Below are 15,099 nucleotides of genomic sequence, written 5' to 3' on the forward strand. Positions count from 1 at the left end.
GCAGAGGACAGGAAGAAATGGAAACAGTTGATCCACTGTGGCGACCCCTAACAGGAGTAGCTGAAAGAAGAAGAAGAAGCACATAGGGAAAATCTGAGATTTTCTGCTATATCAGAGAAGCTAGAAAGAACAGACTGAATTAACTTTATGAATGCACAAATAAGCAACTGGACTGATATTTCACAGCAGGAACTTTTAATTGAAAGGGCACACTACTTATATGATCCAAATCTGGTCATGAGAAAGCAGTCAAGAACTTTGTTAGTAAAGATTGAAATCTGCAAACAGCAAGAGTTAATCCTGAAAAAAATGTGGCAAAAGGGCAAAATATTAAAAGTTGGAGACAATAGAGTGTGTAAAATGGTTATTCACTGTACACCAGGCAGAATTGAAACACTTTTATTCCAGTAATCAAAGAATGTTGAGAAGCAGGTATAGGATTTAATCTGCTATATCCGCCTGTCATCAAAATATTTTTCCAGGAGGATCAAAGACATTTCTGATGTAAATCAGGCTAAGAAGGAAATGCCAAAGTTTGTCCAACAAAAAAATGACCCATCAAGCAGAAGGGGACTCTGCTTTTCATTCTTCTTATAATAAAACACATGGAGAGACTTTGCCATTGAAACCTTTTCCACTGTTGTAAAGGAAAATTCTTGAGAGACCAAGAAAAACACAGGAGTTGAACAGAAGAATCAAAAGCACCATAGAATTAAACTGGAATCTGGATTTGTGAGATGAAGAAGAACAGAAAGATGACCAGCAACATGGAAATTAGTGAATAAATGTGAGACTGCACTGCATTAAACATGTTTATAAAATATGGCTGTATAAGAATAAGTGGAAAGAGTGGACTTTGTTGACTTTATTAAACTTGTGAGGAACTGTAAAGCATTTGTCTCATTTTATTAATGTTTGGATGGACTCTGAGGGGAGGGGAAGAACTAAGAAAAAGATAACTGTAGGTACATTTTCTTTTATATGAAACTTTTCACATTATAAAGTGCATATTTTATAGTAAAGTATTTTTAATTGTTCTTCCATATGATAAAGTTATTAAAGTAAACATATGCTTTTTTTTCTTCCTCTTCTGTTTCTTTCCTTCATTCTTCTTTTTCTTGGCATTACAGTGCAAAAAGAAGAAATGCTAGACAAAAGCATGTTTAAGTTATAGGCTGTAATCTTGAGGTTTGATGTTGGATATGGATTAAAAGTACAGAGATCACTACTATTTGTAGAGCTGATATGTTTTGTCTTACTTTTACATAGGTGAATTTCTAGATTAAGACCCTTAGCTTAATCTAATCACAAATTTTAAGTGGAAATAATTAAATATAGAAACAATTAATATAATGAAAAGTTTTCTTTTAGCAATAAATGTTTCAGCTTGTCTATCAGGCTGCAACAGATAATTAAATCTTTCTTTTTTCTCTTACATTTTCCTGGAGGGAAGCTGCTAGTAGACAGTAAAAGTCAGAACATTGGTTTCTTCAAGACTAAAAGTTAATGATCTCTGAAAGTATGCAAATAGTATTCACATCTTGGCAAGGGGAAATAAAGATCAAACAAGAACAGACACCAATTAGTGTAAATAGAAGCACAAGCAAATTAAATGTGCCTTAACATGGATAACCTCAAGTTCAGGTTAATTAGGAGTTGTGTTAGCAGCTGTCTATTTGGCACAATGGTTACTATTATGAGGGTGTTCTGGAGGTATTTTTAGGGTTTTTATTAAAATAAAAAGTCTTGCAAAATGTGACATATGTTTCAATGTTGATAAGAAAAAACTCTATGAAGGACTAACATGCCAAACATTAATGGGTGCATGTATCACAAAAGCTAGAAATAGATATTTAAATAAATTGCAATACATAATAGGTGGGAATGCCTTCTTACCATAATGGTGACACTCCATATTATCTTGGAATGTGAATGGTCTGACAGCTAGACACAAAAAGGAAATAATACATAATTATATTAAGAAATGCAGAATGCAAATAGTAGTGCTACAGGAGACACATTTGAAAATAAGTGAGCCTGTGAATTTCATAAAGAAAGGATTTCAGGATGGATATTCTGCAGAATATCAGAGACAAAGGAAAAGAGGAGTACTTATATTAATTGCTAGACAAGCTGCAGCAGTGACAGGAGAGGAAAACAAGATGATAATGGCAGATTTGTATTAGTAAGAGGCTACTGGTAAGGGAGGAGGATTACACCTTCATGCATTTATATTCCACCTAACACTGCTATTTTGGAGCTTAACATTTTAGGGGAGAACTAATCAGTTTTCAGCAGGGAATGTTATTTATAGGTGAGGACTGGAAATTGATATGCAACAATGAGGATGTATCTTGGGGGGGGCTAGAAGGGAAGATATAACAAAAGAAGGTAAATTTCTGAAGACATTTATGAAAATATTTGGTATGAAAGGTGTGAATTCAGTAATAGGAAAACATAAAATTTACATGTTATCCCCAAGGTACAAAAACTGGCTAGACTTGACAGAAATTATATTTCAAAGGAACACATACATTTCTGGAGAATTTTGATACACATCCAATAACTATTTCAGATCATGTGCCAAAAATTACTAAGATAAAAAAACTGTAGGGTAATGAAGTAAGGATGAGACACATATGCTTCAACACCTACCTGTTAAAAGACAGGAATTTAAGGAATGGGTAGTGAAAATTATCCGGGGGTTATTAGGGAAGATAGGAAGTGCTCCAGAAGTTATAGCTAATAAGTGTGATAAAATGAAAAGGGTTTTTAAAAATATGGTAGAAATAAAATAAAAAGAAATCTGATTAGGAAGTAATTGTTTGGAGAGGTTGACAAAGGTTAAAGGTTAAAGTATTACAAAATAAAGGAAATCTCACAGATCAAGGAGAGGTGCAATTGTACAATGCTAAAAAGAAATTATGGGAGTTCCTGGATAATATGCATGAGTTTAGAAAGATTGCTGTTAAGCAACTTTTTTTTGATAATTCCAGAACACAAAAACTTTGACACAACAACTTAGGCAACAGAAAGTAAAAATGGCTGTTTCCAAACTTAGAGAACCTATAACAAGTAAAAGACACTGTAGAGGTATTAAATATGTTTTGGACATTTTATTAAAATTTGTATAAAGCAGAGAAGTGGGAAATCAAGAAAAAGTGCTAATGGAAATATTTATGGAAGACTTAAATATGCCAAGGTTAGAGGTAGATGAGGCTCAACAAATAACAGTTAAGACAGGAAGGGATGAGATAAAAATAGTGATGTGTAACCAATCTGCTGGGAAGTCTCAAGGAATAGATAGTATGTTGGTGGAAGCTTGTAAACTAGGAGTGAAGAAATTGATAAAGATCAGGAAGGTTTTCTTTAACAGTATTTTAAAAGGAGGAGAGGCACCAACATCCTGGAAAATAGTTACAGTGGCTATAATACCTAAAGAAGGTAAAGACTGATCTGATCAAGTTTCATATTGTCCCATTTCAATTTTAAACCATAATTATAAAGTGTTTATGTCTTAAAGAATAAGAAGAATAAGTTCACCAGTTAGCATGTCTTTGGTATGTAGGACAATACTGAAGAGGATTCATGTGATAGCAAGAAACCTACTGAGATCAAAACACAAACCTTGAATCCTAACCATAGAAAACTGCTAATGATGACACAAGTAATGAGGTCAAAAAAGTAAAATGCCCTCATTAAAGAGATAAAACTCTAAGAAGCATTCTGCAAGTGAGCAAACCCAGCTGCATCCCAAACATGGGAGGCTTTGCCCATCTACTCCCATTTTTAAATATATTAACCCTACATTCAGACAACCATCGGGAAAGGATGCACACTCTATACGTCAGAGTATGATATACACAATTAAATTCAAAGCACTTTCTGTTTCATAGTAAGAACAACAGAGGAGCAACAATAATGTTTATCATTTAGCATACATCTGCTGGACAAATGCATCCTACATAAACATTCGATAATGCAACAAAGACAGCACTATACTCCACTGAAAGTGCATTGATGTTACTTATTGAGATCTTACTGTCATTGGTCTAATGGCATGCTCCAAATAGGAAGTCTCATGTAAAAATTCACAAGAACATAGAGCAGACATTCTGACTCCACAAAGAAGGCAGCTGAGCTGAGAACTGAACCAGGTAACCAAATGCTTCATTGAAACAACACTAACTGCTGCACCAGTGTGATACCCTGGTTAGCCTGAATTTACTTACTGAGTTAGTAGGCAGTTCCAGAGGAAAGCAATACAAGTCAGTATAGTACAACTGTAGTAATACAGACAAAATAATTACAGCTATGAAATTAAAAACAGGAAGATGTCATACAATAGCTTACAAGCATGTATTATATTTTGATGAAGCACTATGCTAAAACAATGTACATCATTCCATGACAAGTGAAAATGCTGAAGGGTTGCAGGTGTTAAGGGTTTCACTGTGAATAGTAGTGTTTTGTTTGATCAACACTTTAGAATTCAAAGTCAAAACATTTAAAACTTTACGAGGTTGCCCATCAAAAATAGCAGCACTCCTAAGGTTGTAAAACACACATTCGATTTTTTTTTTTTTGCAGGACCAACCCCCCTGCACCCTCTGACATGAGGTAAGCCTCAACACCCCTGAACTATATAGGCATGTATATATAGAATCAGCTCCAAGATCACACAAAGTCAGAAAAAAGGAGAACGTGAAGAAAATATAGAATTCATTGTCTCACTCTTCTTCAACTCCAAGATTCCACAAATTCAGAGACGAGAGTGAGTGGGAAAAATAGGGTCTATATTAGAACATCGAAGTTTCAGAACTTCGAATGTTCTAATATCGACCCCTATTCAGTGAATGCTGAAAACATCGAACATGCAGAACAGCGAATTTTTTCCTAGGGAAAAAATTCACTGTTCCAAAACACATACACACAACACAAGCACACCAAACAAACAGCAATCCACACACATACACCTAAAATCTTACATCTAACCCTATACTAAACTGTACATACACCACTATCTACCCACTTACTTTAACCCAAACCCTAACCCTAGGGTCCGTCACTATCGCACACTCACCTCACCCGTACCCTAACCCTAACTCACCTACCCCACCCTAACCTCACGTGCACATAATCGCACACTCGCCTGACCTGCGCCCTAACCCTAACTCACCTAACCTGCCCTAACCCTCACGTCCACACAATCGCACACTTACCTGAACCCGACCCATAACTTTCCACCACAGTGCTGAAAATAGCGAAGCGACAGGAACGGACAACCAAATTCCTTCCCTAGGAAAAAATTTGGTTTTCTACCCCTTCAATATTTTCAGCGTTCACTGAATAGAGGTCAGTATTAGAACATTCAAAGTTCTAAAACTTCGATGTTCTAATATAGACCCAAAAATATAGCAGTCATGTTCCTACTCTTCTACAAGTCTAGCTGCCATGACAGATGCTGTCTATTTTTTTAGGTTCAACGTTCAAAGTATCAGTCAACCATTCAGCAGTAAACTGAGCTTGTGAATAATAGGTTGGCTTAGCTGTCTTTCTGGAAGCTTAAGATTTTATTTATTTATTCATTTTATTTTATTTTATTTATTTATTTTTTTGCAGTTACGATATATGGAGAGGAGAGAGATCACTTGTGATGGCCAAACCCACCTGTGGGCAAGAGGATGTTGATTCATGCCACCACTGAGGTCCACAATGCCATCACCATACAAGTGCCTGCTTCTACACACCCACATTAAAGTCTGTCTTGAGATAGTGGTTTGGGAAACCTAATGCCCATTCCATGGCCATACATTTGCATAACTGCCCATTCCCCATTATGGCAGTTTGTAGCTGGGGATTCTGTACCCTACCCCAGGATGAGATAAACATCCTCTCCCTGACAGATTCATCAGGTTCATGAGCCACTGCTTGAACTCAGGTCACCTAAACAGTGGTCAAGACCTTATCCCTCTCAGCCACCAGAGCTGGGTCTCCAGGAAATCTTGTCTAAGTACTCTTGGTTTCTGTTTTGTGCTTCAGAATCAAGGAAGCTGCAAAATCCATGGAGCAACATGACATGGTAATTTTGATGCTGTAGACCATTATGTCAGACTTTTCTGAGCTGGAAGGTGGACTTTGTGGTGCCAGACAAGAATTATGGGAGATAAAAGACGAAGGTGCTGTAGTCAGACATGTGCTGGACAGTCACATTTAGCAATTAAAATGCTTTCATGAGAAATTATAATTTTGGAGGAACAAATTACTCAGGTTTCTTGAGGAATGAAGATATAGAAAGCAGATCACTTTTTAAGTTCATATGTTCATATGGCTCATATGTAAGTACTAGGCTAGCTGCCCTTATGGGCCATTTTAAGCCAAGCCAGTTTCCCTTCCAACGGTTAGAATCAAACCATGTAATTTGTGTCTGTGAGGATGAGGGCAACTTTTTGGCTACTGAGAAGTTGTCACAAGATGTTATGTAGAGGCTACTGGCAACAGGAGGTCAAACGTTTTTCTTCCAAAATTCTTGCTCTGAGATCTACTGCTGGTAAGCCCTATCTTCAAAGAGGATCAGACATTATACGTAGGCAAGGGAACTCACTTCACAAATGTGGGGTATAGTAACATCAATATAGTCTGTGATATTATTGGAAGGAACTGGCCAATTCTTCTCTCTGATTGAATCAGAGAAATAGTGGGTGACAAACCTAGTTTTGTTTTTAAAAACAACTTTTCGCTTAAGAGACAATTATGTTATGGCCCTCGGAAAAAGTTTAGCTGTAAGTTGAAAAGAAAGGGTACATTTCCCTGTAGAGCTTGCAAACCTTGCAGTTTGATGTCATGTACTAATGTTTTCATACACCCTATTATATAGGGAAGTTTTACTGTTAATTTTTATGCAGACTGCAAGACCGGTAATCTAGTCTATGTAGCTGATTGCAGAGTGTGTGAAGCATTCTATGTTGGTAAAACCAACAGACTTTTAAAGGATCGTGTATTATAGCACCTTAGTGATGTTAGGTGTAAGAATGTTTCAAATGCCTTGTATAAACGCATCCAAGATAACAGAGGCCACTCTTTTACTTTTATGGTGCTGGAAATTGTCAGTGTTAATCCAAGAGGTGGTGATCTTATTAACAAAACTGAACTAGCCAAGATGAAATGGATAGCTGGTTTGCAAGCAGACAAGTACCCTCTCTTAAATGGGAATATTCCCTTAAAACTGGACTTGAAAGCAAGGCCATTATGTCACTGATTTTTTACACTCCTTTCTTTTGTGATTGGCTGTTTTTGGTTTTAAAAACCTTCTGTTACTTCCTGTTTGTTAGATCTGAAGAAGCACGCAAGTGTGAAAGCGCTTATCTGTTTTTTATGTGTTTTTATTTTATTAAAGTGTATGTTACTAGCCATGGTAGTCAGAATACTCTTTTTTATTCTTTTATAAACTGGTCAAGAGAAAATAATTTCCTGTTGGTTCTTCAACAGTATGCTGTGGACTTAAATGTGACAAAGTGTTGAGTGGGTTCATTGATTCCAATCCCTGCATCTCAAGTAACATTTGAAAAGGAACTTAGTGACATTAATCTATATTGGTGTAATGTGAATGACTTTTCAAAAGTTGTGTCTCTTCAGCTTGCAACCACAAATCATGGAGATGCATGTTATGCCAGAAATGGGACTGTACTAGTGGGAACCAGTAAATGCAATCACACTAGACATATATGTGTTGAAGTCTTTATACTTAAAAAGCTATGCCTGGGGGTATGACATGGGCATATAGAGGATCTTTACTATATTTGTGGTGATTGTGCCTATCCATGGTTGCCTACAAACTGGTTTGGATGTTGTTTTGTAGGCTATATCACTCCTACTATTCAACATTTCAGAAACCCTCCAGCAGGCAGACAAAGAAATAAATGAGCAATTCAGTGGGCAGAGCAAGTATTTTCAGTCTTTACTCCTGGGTATGGAGAGCAAATGACAATGCTCCAAATCATCATGCTTGTTCAGATTCTTCAGGAGGTAGCCAACCAAATTTCACATCACATCAGAATGGCAAATCAAGAAATGACTGAAATTTGAATTGTCTTATTACAAAATTGGCTGGTACTTGACATAATGCTAGCTGCCAGGGTGGGCTGGTGTCATGTCCCTTAATAAGAAGTAATTGTTGTTCCTGTATTGGCAACTGTCAGGATGAATAAGAAAAGTTAGCCAAGGATCTGGTTAGTGCAGCTAAACAGTGGACACTTTTTGGATAGTTGGGCAATGCATTCAGTAACCTAGGAACTAGTATATTACAAGGTACCATCACAATAATTGGTATTATTCTTTTAATTTTTTTTGTATTTTCTGTTCTAAAGGCTGTGATTGCAAAAGGCTTACTCTCGCCTGCACGTACATGCCACTTACAAAATCATGTAATGAATTAATGAAGATAATGACTATTATAATGCTGAACCATATTTTATTAAATTAAGAAGAATCAAAATATAATTGTGGATGACACTCATAGTGTCAGAGGTGGACTGTTATGGAAGGTTATGTCTCATATTTATTCTTCACAAAATGCATATTAACTTGTAGTTTCTTCATAAATGAGTCAAAATGTTTATAATATGTTTATGTCAAAATAAAAATGAAAAATAGATGCATGATTATGCAATATATTGTTTCACATGGGAGGGTGGCCTAATGGTTAATGTGTTTGCCTTACAAACACAAGGTGCAGGGTTTGAGTCTCACAAGAGACAATTGGCTAGGTTTACAATGGCTTGCAAGGGCAGTTAGCCTAGTACTAACCTATGAACATAAGTAATAGCTTTGTATTTCAGTTGTCTTACAATTGTATTTTCTCTGTTTGTCCTGACAGATAGTTGAAGGCAAAATGCTGAAGGAGTTAAGGGATTTTATGCTATGTTTGTGCTTGAAAATTAGTGAATTTTGTCAGGTGTCCATGGGAACCATATTAATTAACATTACTCTGGCCTTCTCAGGCTAGGGGATGAGCCTTTACCAGGATGTCTGTGAGACAGTGTATACTGGTACCAAATGTTACAAAGTTGCAGGCAAATAAATCAGAAGTACAGATGGTCTATGTTTTAAAAAGCGTATTTGTCAACTGTTCACATGAAGCTCTATGCAAGGATCATGAGGACATATATTTTAAAAAATTATTATTTGTTAAAAGCTATGTAACATCAAAGTTCTGTGTGCATAAAAATGATAAGAAAAGATATAAAAATTGAAGGATTTCTTTATTCTTGGAGACTGATCTGAAAATTTAAGTAGGCAGTCTCCCAGCACTGTTTATGGAATAAACAAGTACTTTGCACATCCTGAAGCATTATTCTTGACTCAAGACTAAAAGGCAAAACTCTGTCATTTTATTGTGAACTTTAACACCCTTCTATCTCAATTTTCTGCATCTGATTGCCTCCATTTGTTGCCATTGCAACAGTCTTTCTTTATACTCAGTTTCATCACATGTACCTTCAGTTTTCAATTTAATTCTCCTATCATTTGCTGAAACTCTTGTTCGGCACCTGCATATATCCCACATTGTCTGCATACAGGAGCTTTGTTGATCTGTCCCCTCCAAACTGTTTGCTAATGTAGTCCTTTATGAGTATTAAAAAAGTGGGCTCAGAACTTGAACCCTGATGCACACTCACTCCCACTGCGAACCCCTCTATGAGTCCAACCACTGTTTCTGCATGTGTCATTTGGTGCTTGTACATAACCTGCACTAATTCTGCCAATGTTAATTGGCATTATTACAACACATATATTTATATTTACAGCATTATAATTGCAAACTCATAGGTACTTTGTAAACATTGTTACAATCTTTTTATTGTCACTTCTGAATCCCCAACTATTACTACAGAAAATGTTTCTTCCTTTCTTTCTTTTTTTTTGTTTCTGCTACAGTCCATTTTTATTATATAATAATTCACTATACCTCAGTTTTTCTATAAACCAAATACAATCAAATAAAATCCTGTCTCCTCTTATCAGTTTCATCCTTGCCACTTAACTTGTTTTTACCATACACATTTATATTCATCTGTATCTCCTTAACTTCTTCAGATTCCAGCTACTGTTCTAAAATGTCCTAGATATTTTACAGTCAGTATAAGATATGCTCAGTTATCTCCTCCATGCCAAAAACATTTTACTTCTTTTCCTGTTGGCATGTATATTTCACTGATGTCTTAATGGGAAACCTCTTCAACAGAATCATCAATCATTGCTTCTTTCTTACTTTCTATTAAACTGTCCTATGTGTATGTATTATAAAATTTCAACATTGTATCATGTCTACCCTTTAATAAATGTTCAAACTTAATCTCCAATATTACCACCTGTAATAATTAATTACCCTTCACTAATAGTCCATTTTGGCTTATTAATGCCTACTGCAGCATAAACATTATATTTTGTGGGCAACACTTGGACTAACAGCCTCCCTGCATCATAAAGCATAACTTTAATAATCTAAAGTAAATGTCATGATAATAAATCACAAGATTAACTAATCATAACACACCTTTCTTATAGACAGCCCTCTTGAAAAGACTAAACCTAGCTCCCAAATTAATCCAAATACCAACTCTCAGAACTCATTTCCATACATATGTGAAACAGAAAAACACCTCACATGTGTTCTAACTTATCCATTATCAGCAAGTGTATCAAGTACACCTTTTTGCTAAATGTTAAATTAAGGAATTTCCCAACACCTATATATTTTTCTTTTTACTGCTTTAACTGATGTTTTTTTTCTCTCCTTTAAATGGTCTAAATTCATTTAATATAAATGTACTGTGATAGAGCTTTTCTCCCAAGGCCTCTGATGAAAATTGGTTTTGCCCAGTTGGACTTTCACTGTCAACAAAGACAACTAAATAAATGAATAAATAAATTCTTTAAGTTCTAAATTCTGTAAGTTCATTCAGTAATTCCTTCCACTGTTTTTCTTAGTTCTCTCTCACAAAACCTTACACCTAGTACCTTCAATTTCCTTTGTAGTAAGATATAATCCACCACATTTCCAAATCCTTTGCTCTTTACTTAAAGTCTAACTTAACATCTCTAACCTCTCAATTAAAGTTTTCATAACATCTTTTTTGCCATCAATATCTGGATAATTCAAAACAAGTGTTAATAAAAATTCCCCTTGAAAAACAATCCTAACTTCATCATATGATCACTTACACTCCTTATCACTGCATTAACAACCAAACTGCCTGGCTACATGATGCAGAAGGATATAGCATGGACTATGACCTGGGTGACTGGCATTCAATTAGCAGTCCAGGCACTGGAGGAGCCGGGCAGGAAGGGGAGAAGTAAAAGGGCATGGCCCACTCATCTCTCCTAAGTGTGAAAGGGTTTTCTAATAAGCTAGATGCACAATGGGTAGCATGATTGCCCTCCTAAAGACCAGGGAAACATTACCCATGCTGTACGGGAGGGGAAGGATGCTTGCAGACAGCACCTCTTTTTTATCACTTTTGTTGAATTATCACTTAAGAATTAGGCAAACATACATTTATATAAAAGAAAAAAAACATATTAACATGTTTCCTTCTTACAAACATTATACAGCCCATACTTTTTATATAATTATCAATTCAACATTACATAAATTGCTCAGTTCCTGCCTTCCTTTAAACCTTGCTCCTCCTCCAAAACATTATTCTGCATGTATTGTTCCCACAATTTCCATTTTGTTTATGTGATTTTCTCCTACCCTTTTCTAAACATCCCACTTCCAGTTCTTTTAACTCTGTTACAATAGTCAGTACATCAAATACAGTTCATTCAGACTTTGATTTCTATTTTCTAGTAATTGCTTTTTTGGCAGCCACCAGAATTCAATTTAGCAATGCCTTGATATGTCTAGGCAATTCAGATATTGTATCCTAGCTCAAAATATCATTTCCTTAGTCACACCCCTTTGATCCCCAAATATTTTTGATAGAGTAATCTGTAGGAAATTTTTGAAGTCTGCCAATTCATTATACTCATAAAACGTGTTTTCCAGTTACCATTTTCTTCCCCATCATACCTCCAACATTTGCCATCTACCTGAGGAAAAAGTCTTTGGAGTCTTCTTGGGGTCTAAAAGTACCTATTCAAACACTTCCAAACAGAAATCCTAAATCTGCTAGACTTTGTTGCATACATAGGAGACATACACATGTCCTCCCATTGTTTCTTTGTGAATTGCTTATTCAGTCTCTCTTCCCTATCATTTTGAACCTCTTCTGATTGATTCCTGTAGTTAGTGTGCAATATTTTATATTCCCTTCTAAATATCCCTTTTCTAAAAGCAGCTTCTCTTTTAGATTCATCTAAAATCTCTACCAGAGCAGGCATTTCATTTAGGATTCCCCTACCTAAAGGTACTCTGATATCAATCCCTGATAGGGAAGATGGTCTCTAGCCTGCAGTCCAAATGTGTTCTTGGCGTCTTCTCATTCTATTACCTTTCCCTCTCTGGTTATTTGCTTCCATTACCTTGATTCCTTTGCCAGATTTCTCCAATAAATTCCAGCTGCCTATTCTCTGTACCCCTAATTGCAGTCACCCCATTACCAAAATGTCCTTTTTCCATTCTTGTGTTGGCTTAGGTCTTAGAATACCTTCTACTACTTTATGAATATAGTATTTTGTATGGCTGTTGTTACTCTCCTTAGGGATCTGCATCCAAAATCCCATTCTCTCCTTATTTCTTGCATTTCCTGACTGTTTTTTTATCATCCAGTTCCACTTCACATTATGGCTTTCTGCTTGTGTTATCTATACGAGTCTTAATTGTGTAGTTCTAAAATATCTCTTCAAATCTGGTAATCCTAAACCACCTTGTTCCATTGGAAGGATCAACTTATTCCACTTTACTCTTGCCCTCTTCCACTCCCAGATAAATTCCTTCATCTCTTTATTAATTGTCCACAACTTCTCAGGTTGATACACTATGCCTGGCCTGTATATAAAACTAAAGGTAAAAAACACTTCAAACTCTTTGTATCTTGATATCCATATCAAGCAAGAAATTCCAGTTTGTCGGTTTTTGTGTTATCTTTTATTTAGTGGTGTTCCCAATTTTTAATACTTTTCCTTTCTACCACAACTTTGTCACAAGCATCTGTTCCTGCTGGTATGAGTGCATCTTTACTAATGTAGGTATTGGCTTCATTGCCATGGCCAGACTTGGAACATGCACACTGTGTGCCCTTTCAATTAACAAATTCTGGTGTGAAATATGGGTCCTGTTCCTTAATTGTTATTTCATAAAAGTAATGCTGTCTTTTCCTTTCAGTTTCTCTGCTATAGCATAAAAATCTCAGATTTTCTCTTATTGTGCTCTGTCTGCATACTCTGCTATTTTTGAAGCAGTTCTTCTTGAATAGCTAATATTTAGCCATTCCTTCACTTTGACCTTTGATTTCTGCAGTTTTACCAGCTCATCTGACTAACTAGTTAAAAGCTTCTATTCTTTCTAACCTTTTGCCATTTGACTTTATATATTCTTGCAGGATCTCATTTATTTTAAGCACCTCTGAATGCATTTATTTTCCCCTCAAAATGACTAGAATCTCTGGTACTAAAGCTGGAGCTTGAACTGCTTTTAACTGAACAGATGTAGGGCTCTTCCCCACCAGTTTTCTTCCTCCTCACTTTCTGGATGATTTTCTCTTACTGTTTAAAGCTTTCAGTAACTGGATTTTACCCATACTGATAGCTTTTTATAAGGCTTATAAATAAGTACTAGGCTAGCAACATTTGCAGACCATTTCAATCCTAGACAATTTCCCTGAAAAGGTAAGAATCAAATACTGGACCTTATTCCAATCCAAAACCCATTATTAATTTTCACATTGGGAGACCTCTAATCAACCTGCTTCTCAAGTACAGACATCTTGGATTCTTGACTTTATATAAAGTTGATTATAAAAATTATAATGAAAGCTCTTTAGAAGAGATATGAGAAATTTTTAGAGGAAGTAATTCAGGTAAACATTTATGGAATTAAATGTAGAAATTTTCAGAAAATGCCTATGTTTGTTAAAATATTTGCTGAATGGATTAAAGCTGGAGAAACTAAGAGCAAGCTTGTAGTTTGTGACATGAAGGCATTTGATGTGCATCATAATCAATTTTGATATATGTTGGGACAACATAGGATATCATGGAGGAGTGCTAAGTTTTTAAAGGGTATTTGTGAGACCAATGGGTTAAACAGCTGAGGAATGTCTGAGTGGGAGAAAAGATAAATATTACTAACTGGATTAGACAAGTAGCTACTATACGTGGCATGTTGTTTGGTTGTTTTACTTTTGTTCTCTTTGATCCCTGCTGCCTATCAATCAGCCCATTTGTTCCTTATCACTGAAGAGGATTAACTAGGTGAGGCCATAATCCAGAAAGCCATCAGAGGTGATTTGAGGATTTTTTTCATAGTCTCCTCAGTTCTAAGTGCATTCGCTCAGCGAGGTACTGGTGAGGAATGTGCAGTGTGCTATATGCAGAGGTCATTCACTCATTTCTGTAAGAGGTGTTCTTTCCAGGACGTCCAAGATGGCTGCACACTGATCAACAACTTAAGTTCAGCTCTCCCAGTGTGAAAAAAGAAATTGAGAGATAACGGCCAGTAACTCTGGCAGTTTTGGTAAGTTCAGTTACTCACTAGTAAGTACACTGCCTGGATGCTAGCAAAGAAGAAACTTTGGGAGCCTGAAAGACTCTCAACTAGAAAAGGTGAAGAGAAAACACACTGATTGGGGAGAATCCTGCAGTTTGTCAACCAAAAGCAGTTCAGTCTCCATCTTTGGTGCAAGACTTGGCTTCCAATAATCTAGATTGAAAATAAATCAAATGTACTCAGAGCTAATTAAATAAAACAAAACAATGAAGAAGTATATCACCTCAAATAACAAATAGCTGGAAAAATGGAAGAAGCTTAACACAGCTATTCAGATGAACTGATAAAATTGCAAAAGTCAGAGGTCAAAATGAAGAAAAGGCTGGCTGAGTATGAGACTGTTCAAGAAGAGCTGTTTCAAAAAATGGTACAGTTAGAGGATA

The sequence above is a fragment of the Protopterus annectens genome, chromosome 3.part1 (assembly GCF_019279795.1).
Source record: "Protopterus annectens isolate FY-2018-M chromosome 3.part1, PAN1.0, whole genome shotgun sequence".
NCBI classification, from domain to species: Eukaryota; Metazoa; Chordata; order Ceratodontiformes; family Protopteridae; genus Protopterus; species Protopterus annectens.